Genomic DNA, 15,538 nt, shown 5'->3' on the forward strand with positions numbered 1-15,538 from the left:
ACCCCGGCCAGTGGTCTGAGCGCTGTTGGTGCAGATGTCTCTATCAGCCATGTCCGTGGATGAGGGCTGTCCTGCTCCAGACCCACTTCCACTGGCGGCTCTTGGGTCTCTGACCACCTCTGGGGGTTCCTCTGTTGGCTTTGTCAGTTGAGCAGTGCAGCTGAACAGGTCATGGTAAAGGTGCATCTAGTGGCGTAAATAGTTAGCAGTGGTTGCAGGGGTAGGGTTTGCTCAGGGTGGCTGCTGGGAAGTATGCCTGCCCGTGAGATCCATCACTTGCTGGGAGTAACTTGGAGCAGCAGCAGCAAGCAATTAACAACATTGTTCTCCGAAGTGGACTGTGACACTGTTTGCACATGTTTTATTCTCACAGATGTGTTTATTCACTGTTGGACCTTCAGAGAAGGAAGGATTCTTTAAAAAATTTTTTTTTATTGAAGTATAGGTGATTGACAATGTTGAGTGAGTTTTTGCTGTATGGCTAAGTGATTCAGGTTCACACACACACACACACACACACACACACACATTCTTTTTCATACTCTTGTCCATTACGGTTTATCACGGGACATTTGAGTATAGGCTCCTGTGCTATCCGGGAGGACCTTGTTTATTCATTCTATAAATGGTAGTTTGTCTCTGCTCATCCCAAATTCCCAATCAAGGGAACCATTCTTTACACTGGTATATCTAGATTCCCATTTCCTAAAGTACTAGAATTTATTTTCCCATAATTTTCACATTTGGCTTTGAAGATCTTAAACTTTTCTGTCAGGGAGTTCCCATTGTGGCTCAGCAGGTTAAGAACCTGAGGTGGAGTCTGTGAAGATGTGGGTTCAATCCCTGGCCTCGCTCAGTGGGTTAAGGATCCAGCGTTGCTGCAAACTGCAGCATGAGTCACAGATGTGGCTGGGATTCCGTGTGGCAGTGGCGGTGGCATAGGCCAGCAGCTGCAGCTCAGATTTGACCCTCTCACCCCTGGAACTTCCATATGCCGCAGGTGCAGCTAGAAAAAGAAAAAAGAAAATCAGTTTCTTTCTTTTTTTTTTTTTTTCCTGTCAAAATGGTGTTTCAAGCTGCCGTTGGCAGTGATGTCTCACATCTTGGGTTTTCAGTTCTCATAATCATGGAGGCTGACAAGTCCCCAGATGGGCAGGGTGTGTCAGCAAGCTGGAGACAGGGGGGCTGATGGCCTGGCCCCAGTCTGAAGGCCAGCAGGCTTGAAAGCCAGGAAGAGCTGATGTTTCTCTTTGAGGCTGACATCGGGCAAAGAGCTAACATCCCAACCCAAAGGCCATCAGGCATGGGGGGTTCCCTCCTCCCTGGGGGAAAGGCAGCCCTTTGGTTCTTTTGAGGCCTTCAACTGATGGAGCGAGACCCACCCACAATAGGGAGAGCAGTCTGCTTTACTCAATCTGCTGTTTCAATGTCTATGTTATTTTAACACATCCCCACAGCATGTGTAGAATGTTTTACCAAGTAACCTGGGCACGCCGTTGCCTGGTCCAGTTGACACATGAAATTAACTGTCATGCTGTCCAAGTCCAAACAACCCCTCTGTTTCACGATACAGTGTGCCACTTTCTCCAAAAGAGCCTGATGTTCAATCTCCTGGACAGTTGAACTGTATACAAACATATAAAGCATCTAAGGCAGTGATACTCAAACTGTGGTCCATGCACTAGCAGCACCGGGGCCGCTGGGAGCTGGTTAGAAAGAAATGCAAGTTCTTGGGCTCCACCCCAGACCTGCAAACTCAGAATCCATGTAGGTGGGGCCCAGAATCTGTGTTTTCAAAAGTTCTCTAGGAGGTGGCTCTGCTTTGGAACAGGTTTGCATTTTCATAAGAGATAAATGTGTATACACGAGTTTAAAAAGGAGCAACCAGGAGTTCCCCCTGTAGCTCAGAGGAAGCGAATCTGACTAGCATCCATGAGGACGCAGGTTCGATCCTTGGCCTCACTCAGTGGGTTAAGGGTCCAACGTTGCTGTGAGTGGTGGTGTAGGTCGCAGACGCAGCTCGGATCTGGTGTTGCTGTGGCTGTGGTGTAGGCTGGCACCTGCAGCTCTGATTCAACCCCTGGCCTGGGAAACTCCATATGCCACGGGGGCAACCCTAAAAAGACAAAATAAATAAATAAGTAAAATGAGCAACCATTATCTTGACTGAAAACTTTTGTGAGCTATTACTGCCCAAAACATTTTTTAAGGACTGGCTAGAGTATTGCTATTCACACAGTTGACAATTATTTTCTACAGTAAAAACTCATTACTTTGGATTTCACTAATTCGCAAGTTGTAATTCCGACAAGGCGTCCACTAATGCTTAGGTTTAGATTGTGTAGCAGAAAGATTTGCTAAATGCTCAGCAACTAACAGCATAAATAAGGTTGCATTGAAAATAATGGCCTAAGCCGGAGTTTCCGTCGTGCTCAGCCTAAACGAATCTGACTAGTATCCATGAGGATGCAAGGTTCGATCCCTGGCCTCACTCAATGGGTTAAGGATCTGGCTATGGTGTAGGTCGCAGACATGGCTCGGATCCTGTGTTGCTGTGGTGTAGGCCGGCAGCTACGGCTCCAATTCGACCCCTAGCCTGGGAACCTTCATATGGCACTGATGCGGCCCTAAGAAGAGGGAAAAAAAAAAAAAAAGAAAAGAAAAGAAATAATGGCCTAAGCAATAAAGAGGAGATTTTGGGCAGTGCCTGTTTATCAGCATTTTGTCAAGTTAGATTTAGTGGATATGGTTAGAAATGGCAAAAACCACATGTGATAATGTGTTTTGATCAATTCAGTCATTCCTGTTCTTGAATTTTCACTGAGATTCAGCTACCGGGTGACCTTCTTCTAACTCTGCTTTTTCCTCCCAAGAGCAACATAAGTCTGCTGACATGTAACACCCACAGAGACAGGCCAAACAGAGTATGTGTAAAATCAAGTGTTTAGCTCTTCTTTGTTTTGGGACGTATGGATGGAATGGCGGTTGCTCAGTTTAAAAAGTAGGTAGAGCAGTTCCTTGGTGGTGCAGCAGGTTAAGGATCCGGCATTGTCAGCGCTGGGGCTCAGGTCACCGCTGTGGCGTAGGTTTGATCCTTGCCCGGGAACTTCCACATGCTGTGGGCGTGGCCGAAGAGAATTTAAAAAATGCATAGAACAGGTACTTTTAGATGTATTAGATTAGCTATTAATATTCTGATTTTTTCCTATCTATACCAATTTGCTGATTTAAAAAAAATTGCCGGAAGTCTAAAATATTTTTGAATGCTCAAAGAACAAATACATTGCCTCAGTTTCATTAAACATCTGGGGGTTGGATCTTCACATACTTAATTAATGCTTTGCCTGGTGGAATTGTATTAGTTATTCATAGAAAATGTGGAACACTTCAGAATTTTTTTGCATCAAGTTAAACCTGAAATACGTTGCTTTTAGGTGAGTGTTGACAATTAGCCATAGATGTAGCTCGAGGATTCTGTAATGCTTTGAAAGTGTATCTGTAGCAAAGCATCCTCATTTGGAGACAGTAACTTGACCGGGGAAGTTCTGCTAAGCCCGTATGTTCACATCTGACCCAAATGATTGGCAACATTTCCAGTTTCTTGCCTTTGCCTTTAATATTAAAAAAAAAAAAACCACTGGGTTGGGAATAATGCCTTTCCTAAGCCCCGGATCAGTAACATCTTTCAACTCGGATGATACCAAACAAAAGAAATGTTATGATTTTATGAGAAGCTAAACATAGCTAACTAGATTTCTTCCCATGCCCCTCAGTGAGTAATAGAAGAGAAACGTTTTTGGGTTTCTCTTAATTTTGATGGCAGTAACATTGGTAGATTTTGGCCTTGGTTTCACAGTGGGAAGGGGCATGGGATGTGGGAGCTAGTTTTTTTTTGAGCGAAGGTTTGTTTATTTGTGATCCTGGCATGAGTGGTGATATGTAACTATGAAAACTTTCTTGTTGATACTGACGGATTGGTTTCCAGCACGATCTTTATTTCCCTGTGACCTTACTATTTTGTGATGGTGGGTGATCAGACAGCTCTGAACGCAATCATTGCAGATAGTCGTGAGGCGGTGTGCTGAAGCTCTGTTGGAGAGACTATACCAGTGAATGTTGGTTTACAGAAACCCTCTAAATGAATTCATCACTATTGGGCATCTTTCTATTTTTTATTTTTATTTTTGTCTTTTTTTAGGGCCGCACCCATGGCATAATGGAGGCCCCCAGAAGAGGGGTCGAATCAGAGCTGCAGCTGCCAGCCTGCACCACAGCCACAGCAACGGCAACTCCGAACCGTGTCTGTGACCTCCACCACAGTTCATGGCCTTGCTGGATCCTTAACCCACTGAGCGAGGGCAGGGATCGAACCTGCATCCTCATGGATACCGTCAGACGCGTTTTCACTGAGCCACAATGGGAACTCCTTTGCGTATCTTATTAGTAGTTGTGTTTGTTTTCAGTGGTTGGGCTTTGTGGAGCCATGTCTGGTTCGGTCACTGTTGTATCCCGCCCCTTAGTAAGGACCAGGCATTGGGACACAGGTACTGTATTCGTTTTCTGAACTGCTGCAACACAGTACTACCAGCCGGCTGGCTTAAGCAACAGAAATTGATTTCTCACTGTTCTGGAAACTGCAAGTCCAAGTCCAGAGTGTTGGCAGGGCCGGGTTCCCTGTGACAGTGCGGGGGAAGGACATGCCTAGGTGGTTCATGAGCCCCTGGTGGTCCCCGCGCTTTCGGCAGCATCACGCCAGGCTTCATGTGATGCTCTCCCTGTGTGCACACAGGTGTCCAAATTGCCCCTTTTTATAACGACACCAGTCGTACGGACAGGGGCCCACCCCATTCCAGTTTGACCCCCTCTTACCTAATCATATTTGCAATGACCCTTTTTCTGAATAAGGTCACATTCTAAGGTCTCGAGGATTGGAACTTCAGCGTGTGAGTTTGGGGGGAGGACAGTTCACCTCATAACAGGTACCTGAACACGTGCCGAATATACAAAATGTGAATGAAATGACTCTGCTCTTCTGTTCAAGCTGATGAGTCCGTTTTTGAGAACGTATTTGAGAGATTGCTCCTTCTTCCTTGTGTTACTGTTGCTATTCTTGGCCCTAGAAGCATTTTTTTCCCCCTAAGCCTCTAATTTGTGACTTCTAATCTATTGTTGGGGGGGAGGTGGGAAGACAGCAAACGTTGTTCGAAATCTGTATAAAGTAAAAATAAATAATTTCTGAATTAGGCCCTTGTAAGTAAGGTGTATAGATTTTGGAAGATCTTTGCACTGACGTCATTATTAGACTGTGTGTCTGTCTAATATGTATAACCAGACACTACACTATTTTTGTGACGGCTGTGTGTGTTTTGTGACCTATAGTTTGTATGGTATCATTCCCAATGTATGAATTTTGTCTCCCCCCGAATTTCTATATTAAAGCCCTACCCCCCCCGGGGTGGCTGTATTTGGAGTAAGAAAGGAAGGCGGGTTCAATGAGGTCGTAAGGGTGGAGCCCAGATCTGACGGGATTAGTGTCCCTCTAAGAGGAGACACCATGGACCTCATCGTCATCCCACTTATGGGGACACAGCAAGAAGGCAGCCGTCTGCCAGCCAGGGCGTGAGCCCTCACCAGGAACTGAGTCTGCCACGCTGTGGTTCTGCCGTTCCTATGGTGTGGTGTTACGGCAGCCTGAGCGGGCTAACAGATGTACAGAATCATCTTTATAAAACGTGCTTCCTGCTTATTCCTAACAATAATAGCAAGCACGCTTACAGAGCCAGGTACTGTTCTGAGTTCTCAGGGGTTATGTTCCATTATTACTCCCATTTTGCAAACTCGAATGATGTGATGCCCAGAGGTTGAGACAGTTGCTCACTCAAGGCACATAGTTCATGGGGGTGGAGTCACCTGCATCTCGCATTTAGCTCCGGTCCTTGGCTGTGTTCTCTACCTGTGGGCTTGCTCAGCCCAAGAGTGTGGCTGCCCAAAACTTCACCACCAGCCCTAATTTCAGCATCTGTTTAATGAGAACTTTCTGCAGTTTCCATTCAGTGCCCCCCAGAGCCACATTCACAGACACAGGAACCTCGCTGCACCACCGTGGCTGGCGGCCCTGGGGAATCCAGTGTAATATCCCCAAAGAAATGAAAAGTCCAAAAAAAGCCACTAGTGACATGAGAGGCACCGAGGAGAAATTCTGCTAAAGTCAGTTGTCTGTAACCTTCGTTCTGCCTGATATCTCTAATAAAAAAGAACTCCAGGGGACGACGTGGTTAAGGGAGCTGGACCAGTGCTGGGGGGTGGAGGCGGGGAAGGCTCCTGCATCCTTATCAGAAGGCAGCCTTGGTGTGTAAGCGACAGAACACAGAAGGGTAGCTTGGAACTGGGTGGGGTGTTTTCCCACCCCTCCCCCACTTTCTAAGAGAATAATAAAAAAAAAATTGATGGTGGCCCAGAAAGGACATCCTATGAAATTTCCCGTCATACCCATTTTTGAGCACGCAGGTCAGTAGTGTTAAGTATGTTCACGTTGCTGTGTGGCCAAAGCTCCAGAACTTTTCATCTCGCAAACTGCAACTATACCCGTTGGGCAATAACTGTCAGTCTTTCTTCTTCAAGTCCCTGCCAGTTCTCCAGGCTCAGTTCTTCTTATTCCGTTTTTGTTTTTTTGGTTGGTTGTTTGAAAAAAAAAATACTCTTTTTAAACATACATATGCTATGTTTAAAAAAAAGCAACACACTTGAGTGCGTTCGTGATAGATAATTACATCTGAGATGTAAGAAGAATTCTGGTATGTGGGTGTTAACAGGCTCATTTCTTCAAACTGCTTTACTTTAATTCACAAACTGTCCTATTCACTCATTGATGCAATACAGTTTCTGAATATTTTCACCACCTCCGAGAGGAACCACACACCCATGAGCAGTCCCTCTTCTCCCCCGGCTCCTGACAGCCACTGGCCCGCTTTCTAATTTTTTTTTTTCTTAATTTTTCCCACCCAGGAGTATGGAATATCTTTCCATTCTTTGAATCCTCTTTAATTTCCTTGATGAATGTTTTATAGTTTTCAGCATATGAGTCTTTGACGTCCTTGGTCAGGTTTATTCCCAGGTGTTTGATTTTTTTGAGTGCAATTTTAATAAATAGTGTATTTTTGTATTCCTTTTATACTATTTCATTGTTAGTATACAGAAATTTGACTGATTTCTGGATGTTAATCTTTTTTTTTGTCTTTTGTCTTTTGTCTTTTTAGGGCCGCACCTGCAGCATATGGAGGTTCCCAGGCTAGAGGTCCAGTTGGAGCTATAGGTGCCAGCCTACACCAGAGCCACAGCAAAGCCAGATCCGAACCACGTCTGCAACCTACACCACAGCTCATGGCAGCACTGGATCCTTAACCCACTGGGCGAGGCAAGGGATCGAACCCGCGACCTCATGGTTCCTAGTGGATTCGTTTCTGCTGTGCCACGATGGGAACGTGGGGATGTTAATCTTATATCCTGCTACTTGGCTGAATTTGTTGATCAGTTTGAGTAGTTTTTGGGTTGAGGCATTTTCTGATTTTTTTAGAATCTATTTCAAAATAGATTTGCTTATTTTGGCACACTCAATGTAAATGGAATCACACAATACGTAGCTTTTCATGGCTGGCTTCACAAAAGCCTTAAAAAAAAAAATCAATGATTAACTCATAACTGAAGAAAGAAAAGTTTGCTTAACCGTAATACTTAATGTGTAGCCAGGAACAATTGACTTTGCAAAGATGTCAAGGTCTCTAGCGAGTTCCCATTATGCTCAGTGGAAACAAATCCAACTAGGAACCATGAGGTTGTGGGTTCGATCCTTGGCCTTGCTCAGTGGGTTGAGGATCCAGTGTTGCCATGAGCTGTGGTGTAGGTCAAAGATACGGCTTGGATCCTGCATTGCTCTGGTGTAGGTTGGCAGCTGCAGTTCCAATTAGACCCCTAGCCTGGGAATCTCCATATGCCCGGGTGCGGCCCTAAAAAGCCAAAAAAAAAAAAACAAAAACAAATCTCCATCTAAGTGTCATTTGTATGAGGATCTCAGAAAAAGAAATGAGGCTTCCAAACAGATGTAATTAATACCAAGAGGGTCGTATGTCTAGTCCTAATTTACCTGGTCCAAGACTTACTGAACTGAAACAGAAAATGCACAGACATTGCCAGCACCCTGTGCATGTATTTTAAAATCATGCTTGGATTTGCAGAGCAGGTAACAGAGGAAGCCTGCTTTGCCTTTGTAATTTTAGGAGGAAAACCCACTTCCTGTCTGGGAACGAGGGGTCAGTGGTGTGGATCAGATCTTGCCTTTTAATCCTCGCTGGGGGTTGTATTTCTTTGTGGTGAGCGTGTCCTCAGACTGTTTGAGCATATTTTGGAAGGCTCTCTGCAGCTGTGGGAAGTAACTCACACCAGAATTCAGGCCAATGGCACACTTACATTATGTACCGCATCAAGAAAGGACCCCAAAGGGCGTAAGTGCCAGCTTTCTACAGATGTCTCCTCTTTGGCTCCCTGCTCTGGACAGGCCCTGAGTGTGTTTCTTTTTTGTATCATGAAAACTGGAGCCCCAGGTACCCCAGGTCTAGCAAAGGCTGTCCGGGCAAGAGTTCCTGCGGCTCCGTTTGTGAATTAGCCAAGCTCTCTGCGTCCCGGTTTCCTCCCTTGCCTTTCCTGCAGCAGTGCATCGACAAAGATGTTATTTCTCTGTTATCCAGCCTTTGTGGTTATTGGAGATGATTTCTGTACGGTGGAAGAGGTTTGGTGGTTTCAGGAGAGGTGACATGAAGTCATCAGAGCTAAAGGGCTGAGGTCAGGGTTAGGCGGAGCTGCTTGGGAAACCTTGCAGAGTCCATGGTGGGAAACAGGAACAGCAGGAACAGCAGCAGCTGAGTGCCGAGGACACCGCCCGGGACTTGGGGGCCTGGGGGTGGGGGAGAGGAGGATGCTTGAGTTTCTGGCCGGGCCACCAGGGGATTGATGGCGTTGGCTAGTGAGGGGCTGCTCAGGGGGGGACAGCGCGGGCGAGGGGGCAAGGTCGTGTTGAATTACAATGTCATGTCATGAGGGAAGAAAGACAGCTGACTCCCAGCTCCAGGCTTGATGCTATGTCCTAAGTCCTGGGCATGTGGCGAGAGTGTTGGTCTGTGCTGGGCCCGAGCCTCTCCAGGAAGAGAGTGGGCGAGGCCATGCCTGTGTCCTAGCAGGTGGGGAAGGAGGGCGCAAGCGTGGAGTCACCACGCACAGGGGTCCTTATCGAGGAGAAGACTCTTCCTCCTCCAAGATCGTCAAGACAGGGGGACACCGGGAGGGAAGATGACCAAGGCCGGGAAGGGAGCAGGAGGCCCCAGCCATCTCTCCATCCTGGGGCGTGTCTGCCATGGGTTCAGGGCAAAGAGGCATTTGGGCCAACTGAGTGCCATCCTGGGGAGTTTAACAGGGCACGTGCATATTTGGTGAGGCCTTCCTTAAAAAAATGAGCACAAAGTAATGATGACATCTTAAGGCTGTGGCTTTGGAAGGGTCCGCAGGCGACCACGAGACACTCAAGCTGCTTCATTGCAGATCCGCTTCCAAGCCATCACCTGGGTGGTGGTGTGAGCAGAGCAGGGGAGAACGGGGGTGGGGGCTGGGGGGGTGGTATCCAGTCATTTGAAACATGGAATGTGTTGGCTCTCAGCTGTTTAGAGAGAAGAACGAAGATACAGGAAATTTCTGGGGCAAACACTGAAAGAAATTTGATGCCTAAGAATAATAACAGGAGTAATTTTCAGGCTGTGATGTGAACACAATTCTAAGTATTGGCCCCGAATCTCTTGTTAGTGCATTCTCTGAGCCATTAACAAATGACTGGGTGAAAATTGAAAATATTTGAGCTGAGATGAGAAGGAGAGGGCTTTTGACAAGAGGGGTTGGGGGAAAAAATGGAGCGGTGAGCCTGTGGCCACGAAGCTCTCACGTGAGATGACTTCATCTCCTGTCCAGTAGAGGAGGGTTATTTTAATGACTGAAATACAAGGTCCCCGTCCTGACAGTCCCCGAGAAGGAGAGTTGCTCTTGCAAAGCGTTCCAGACCGTACCTCCTTGTCGATGGTGAAGATGTGGGGATGGGAGAGGCGCGGGGCCCAATGTAAAGAATTCCGTGTCAGCAGGAAACTCCGGATTCCTCAAGCCAGCCGTTGAGTTTGTTCCTTGGACTAACTGTGAGTTCCAAGAGAGGAATCTCATCTCCTGGATGCCAAGCCAGGACTCGAGGAGGTAACTCAGTAGAGAGAAATACGACAGAATCCCTACCCCGGTAAATATGCGAGGCCCCTCACTGCCGCCCACACCAACTGATGAGCAGTCTAAGGACGTGGATGCCTATAAAGGACGAGTGAATGGTAAACGCGGAATTCACGAGCCCTGCTGGAATGCACTGCTGGAAGTGAAACGTGGAGGATCAGGGTGGATTTCTGCCTTAGATAAGCCCAGAGTGAAGTTCTCAAAGAGGCCACGGACAAGGGGACAGAGTCCCAGGGTCCTCAGTGTGGGCGCTGCTAGGGAGGGGCGTCCCGTGAGCAGGTGCCGGCCCGAAGGAGCATCCTTTGGAGGCTGTCTGTCGTGGAGATGTTGAGCGGCTGTGCTGGGTGGGGGCCCTTACACACCCGCCTGTTGCCTTGGCTGGACTCTACACACTGCCCGTCAGTGGGAGGAAACGTATTCCCGACGGCTGGACTGACACGTGAGCCTCTGCTCTGCTCTTTGCTGTAACAACTCATTTATTTTCCTCTTTTCGGCGAGAGAGGGAGCAGGGTCTCGCATGGACAGGCTCTGCTTAAAGTCATTTTGGGTTCAAGGTGACCTGTACTTGGCTCAGACCACCCTGAAAGGTCTCTGGCAGATCTGGCAAAGGAACATCCATCTTTAATGTACAGCTGTTTCCAGGGAAAATGAATGTCGCCTGTACTGAAACTGGGCTTCTAGCGGCTTAGGTTTGGAACAGTGCTAAGCATGCTCCCGCTGAGGAGGGAACGTATTTCAGAGGGGGTTGCCTTTCATGTTAAAAGGGAATTTCGGAAAATCTGGACTTCGCAGTGAACTTAAATCCAGTGTGTGCATGTTACATATTGAAACACACACACAGGAGTTCCCATTGTGGCTCAGCGGAAATAAACCCAACTAGCATTCATGAGGAAGCAGGTTCGATCCCTGGCCTTGCTCAGTGGGTTAAGGCTCTGGCGTTGCCATGAGCTGTGGTGTAGGTTGCATATGTGGCTGGGATCTGGTGTTGCTGTCGCTGTGGTGTAGGATGGCACCTAACAGCTCCAATTCAACCCCTAGCCTGGGAACCTCCATACGTCTAGAGTGTGGCCCAAAAAAGACAAAAAAACAAACAAACAAAAAAACCAATAAACACACACACACACACCCATTGATATTGGTTCCATTGAAGGTCAATACCTACAAAATAATTAATCTCAAAAACTGTTCTTGTGTTTCCTTGACAAAGCAGACTTTATTCCAATTCAGGGATAGTGGAAGTACCTATGGAAATAGACATGTGCATTTATAATGGTTTGTCTTTGTATATTGTTTGTTTCAGAGATGCAAGGTGGTTTTTTTGTGTGTGTTTTTTGTTTGTTTTGTTTTTTGCTTTTTAGGATTATTATTCCCATGGCATATGGAAGTGTCCAGGCTAGGGGTTGAATGGGGGTTGCAGCTGCTGGCCTACACCAGAGCCACAGCAACATGGGATCCAAGCTGAGTCTGAGACCTATATGCACCACAGCTCATGGCAATGCTGGATCCTTTACCCACTGAGCGAGGCCAGGGATTGAACCCTCGTCCTCACGGATACTAGTCTGATTCGTTTCCACTGAGCTACAAATAGGAACTCAAAGACTATTGACAAGCACACTAACAACAACAAAAACCATTTCAAGAATATTTTATAATGCACGAAAGCTTGTAAAAGGCTAATTTTTTCTTTAATTATGGAAATAGATTTTAAAAGAGATTCAGATTTTTTTTTTTTTTTTTTTTTGGCCACACCTACGGCATGCAGAAATTCCCGAGCCAGGGAGGACTGAACCCATGCCACAGCAGGGAGACAGTGCCAGATCCTTAACTGCTAGGCCACTGGGGAACTCTGAGATTCAGATTTTAATGTGGGTGTGTTTATGAGTTTCATTAAGAAGTCAAAGCTTCTGTGTCTGTCCATAAAGCATATTTTCTTTGGGAAGAATTTAGGTTTTAGACAGTTAGGGCCAAGAAAGTGAAAAAGAAACTTTTACGACTCAGTTTTGACTTTTATGTGTTTATCCTGAGCCTGCTGTTCTTGCTCCAGAGGGGAAAAAGCCTCATTATATTTTATAGGTAAAGGTTTTCCTGTTTTCGTGAGGAACCGTGATGGTTCTCCCTGGACTTTGTGGATGGTGAGCAGTGGTTTTCAGCATTATTTAGTGCAATATTATAAAATCAAATGCATAATAGGCGCATCAGCTCCAAAAAATGAATATTGACATGCTGATTGATTCCCAGTCTGGGATTTGCATTTAGGTTTTGAAATGTTTCTTTTTTGTTTTAGTATTTTCTTTGGCCACTTCAAATAGATGAGAGCTCAGTGCATTATGAAATACGTTATCATCCACAATCCATTACTCAGTTCTCTTTGTTTGATGGTTTGTTTTAGGACATGTGGCGGTTCCCAGGCTAGGGATCGAATCAGAGCTACAGCTGCCAGCCTCAGTCACAGCCACAGCCATGCAGGATCCCGTCTGTGACCTACACCCCAGCTCACAGCAATGCCGGATCCTTAACCCACTGAGCGTGGCCAGGGATGGAGCCTTCGTCCTCACAGATGCTGGTCAGATTCTTTTCCGCTGAGCCACCGTGGGAAATCCCATTATTCAGTTCTCTGTGACGAAGATCAGTCACGAAGAAAGACTTGTGTTCCACCGAGTAAGATGAACCTGTGTAACTTGCATGACCCTTTTAGATAATCGATTGCCTTTTTTTCTCGCTTGGTAAAGGGTCTTCCTATTACCACCAGTTCCTCTCCTTGTAATGAAAACTGAACTTAAAACGGATTTCACTGTGGGCTTTTTTGGAGAAGGTTATTAAATGTTTACCCCCCAACCTCTTCGAACACATATTGGATTTCAGTGTAATTTTAAACAAATTCTTTAAAGTACATGAGATTTAATAGTTCTAATAGTAAAGAGTTAAAAAAGAAGCCAGTGAGTGTACTGCCTGTAGCACCTTATTTCCTTTTTTTTTTTTTTTTTTAAAGCAACAGTCTCTTGAAAAGAGTGATCGCTTTGGGGCAGTTTGATTAAATTTTCAGAGACCTTTTATTTATTAAATATATTCACATTAGTTCTAGAGAATTTTGTGTAAAGTGGGATCAAATCGGCTCCAGAATTTATGATGGAAGTACAGTAACCACATATTTCTAGCTTGATCGTTGACAGTTTGCTTTCCCCAGCAAATGTTCTTTCAAGAGAATATTCTTCACGGGATGCTGCACTGTCTTTCCATCGTCCAAGCGCCTGGTCCCTCGGGCAATTTTTCGGTCCTTTGCCGCCCAAGCACCTCACCACCAAGTGCGCGTAATTGACGAGTTTGAACAGGGCCTCCTTGTCCTTCATCTGAACGAAAGGCTCTATTTCTTCCATAAATTGGGCTTGAAATAGGAGCTTAGCCAGAGCACTGGGTGAAGAAGAGCTGCTTGCTCTCCATCAAGTCAGGACTTAAAGTCCGTTTCATTATTTCATTGGAAGAAAGTCGTCCGCCAAGGCTGGAGTCTATTGAATGTGTGGTATGAACACATTTTAGCGCGAATAAAAGTTCCTCTCCTGCCGGGTGAGTGTAGGTGGAGACGGGGTCTCTGGCAGTGAAGCCCCCTTACTTCAGCTACGTGTTGGGGGGGAGAGCTGGGCTCCCCTCACCCCAGATTTTGGTCCTCCTTATAGGGGAGTCAGGAGGCCTTTCCACTGTGGAGTGTTGGATTCTAGGGAAGATCCACTTCTGTTCCAGCCAGAAATTAGACCAAAGAGAGGAGTTTGGTTGGTTGCTAGTACGGAAGTTAAAAATCATCTCTTTCCCAAGAGGTCTCTTAATTAGATTGCTTAGTTTTAAAATGTTAATTGGAATTGCTGCCCTTCAGTTGCTGAAAGCGTTTCCATTTAAAAGGAACGCCTCATTTCCCATATTGCTGTGTTGTGAGAAATCGACAGTGATTTCTGCCTAAGATTTTTTTGAACTGAAAGAAGGGATTAGCCTTGTGGAAAGACTGATAACACCAGATGATCTACTTTAATTCACGTTTGTCTTATCAGTTTCTTTTGTTTCAAAACTACTATCTTATCTAATATATTTTTTCACCGTATTTTTTTTTTTTTCCTTTTTTGACTGTGTCTTTAGCATGCAGAAGTTCCCGGGCCAGGGATCAACCCAAGCCATGGAGTGACAACGTGGAATCCTTAACTACTAGGCCACCAGGGAGCTCCGTTAACAGTTGCTTGATAAGCACGAAGTAGGTTGTTTATATATAGAGGGCAGTTAATTTTGATGAGAACAGATTTTCAGCTCCCGTGTCTAATTTACTGTTACATCTGATACAATATATATACAGTAATTTACTTGAAACACACATATAATGTGTGTAGTAGATGCTTTCTACTTGTATGAACTCAAAGCTTTAATTTTAACCGTCCTCTCCAGTTTCCTTCCTGGAGTAAAGAAGATGATGAAGCCTGAACTAGTTGGAATAGCAGATGCTTATTATTAATTCTTGATCATTCTTTTGGGGTTGTTAGATCAGTTCTTGGAAAGAAAAACTTATTTGATAATCACAGCGTTATCGTGTGATTAGCTGGTAGGAACAATTTCAAATAACACATAACCTACAGAGATCTATCCTGTTCCTCTGGTAACTTTTGAAATGAATTCTTCATTGTTGTGGATAGATTAGGAAAATAAACTTAGTTTTCTCATTCTTGTAACTTTGAAAAAAGGAGGTTCTTTCGTTTCTGTCTAGGAAAGGCAGCTAATTTTTTGGTGGTGTTAGATAATTTTCTAAGGGGGGGTGTGTGTGTGTTTACATACTCTGTTCCCGCCTCTTCTTCCCTGGGGATAATTTTAAAAGCTCAAAGTCCTTAGTCACAGATACGGAAACAGTGCTCTCAGTGGGGCATTTAGAAAAGTTTAATTTTAACCAGGTACTGGAACTGCAGACAGACAGAGTGATATCACTTAAGAACCCAGCACTTGAGTGAATGGAGGCTTTGTCAGTGCTTTTCTAGATCCGAGCACTGAAATGGAACATTAATTGTTATTTAAGTTAGAGAATCCAGCTGTTCCTGGAACCTGTGTCTCTGGCCTGGGCACTTTGTGTGCCGAACTGAGAGCCAGGGCTCTTGTGTCCTGCACACCTGGGGGAGTAGGCAGGCCGTCTGCTCCCGGGGCCGGGGACTTGTGGCTGACATCGTTGGACCCACCTTGGTCCCCACACGATGTCTTTAACTGCTCT

At 45.5% G+C, this 15,538-nt stretch overlaps 1 protein-coding gene and 1 long non-coding RNA gene across 5 annotated transcripts in view; both read left to right on the plus strand.

Moving 5' to 3' along the window:
- The window catches only part of FARP1 (FERM, ARH/RhoGEF and pleckstrin domain protein 1), a 312,926-nt gene that overhangs the window by 93,669 nt on the left and 203,719 nt on the right, over nt 1-15,538 (plus strand). The gene's annotated exons all lie outside the window — the stretch shown is intronic.
- On the plus strand, nt 7,971-15,015 carry LOC110255764. The gene is made up of 2 exons (XR_002336572.1): nt 7,971-11,205; nt 11,837-15,015. It is a non-coding gene; the product is annotated as an uncharacterized LOC110255764 (long non-coding RNA).

This window comes from Sus scrofa, chromosome 11, assembly GCF_000003025.6.
Source record: "Sus scrofa isolate TJ Tabasco breed Duroc chromosome 11, Sscrofa11.1, whole genome shotgun sequence".
In the NCBI taxonomy this organism is placed as follows: Eukaryota; Metazoa; Chordata; class Mammalia; order Artiodactyla; family Suidae; genus Sus; species Sus scrofa.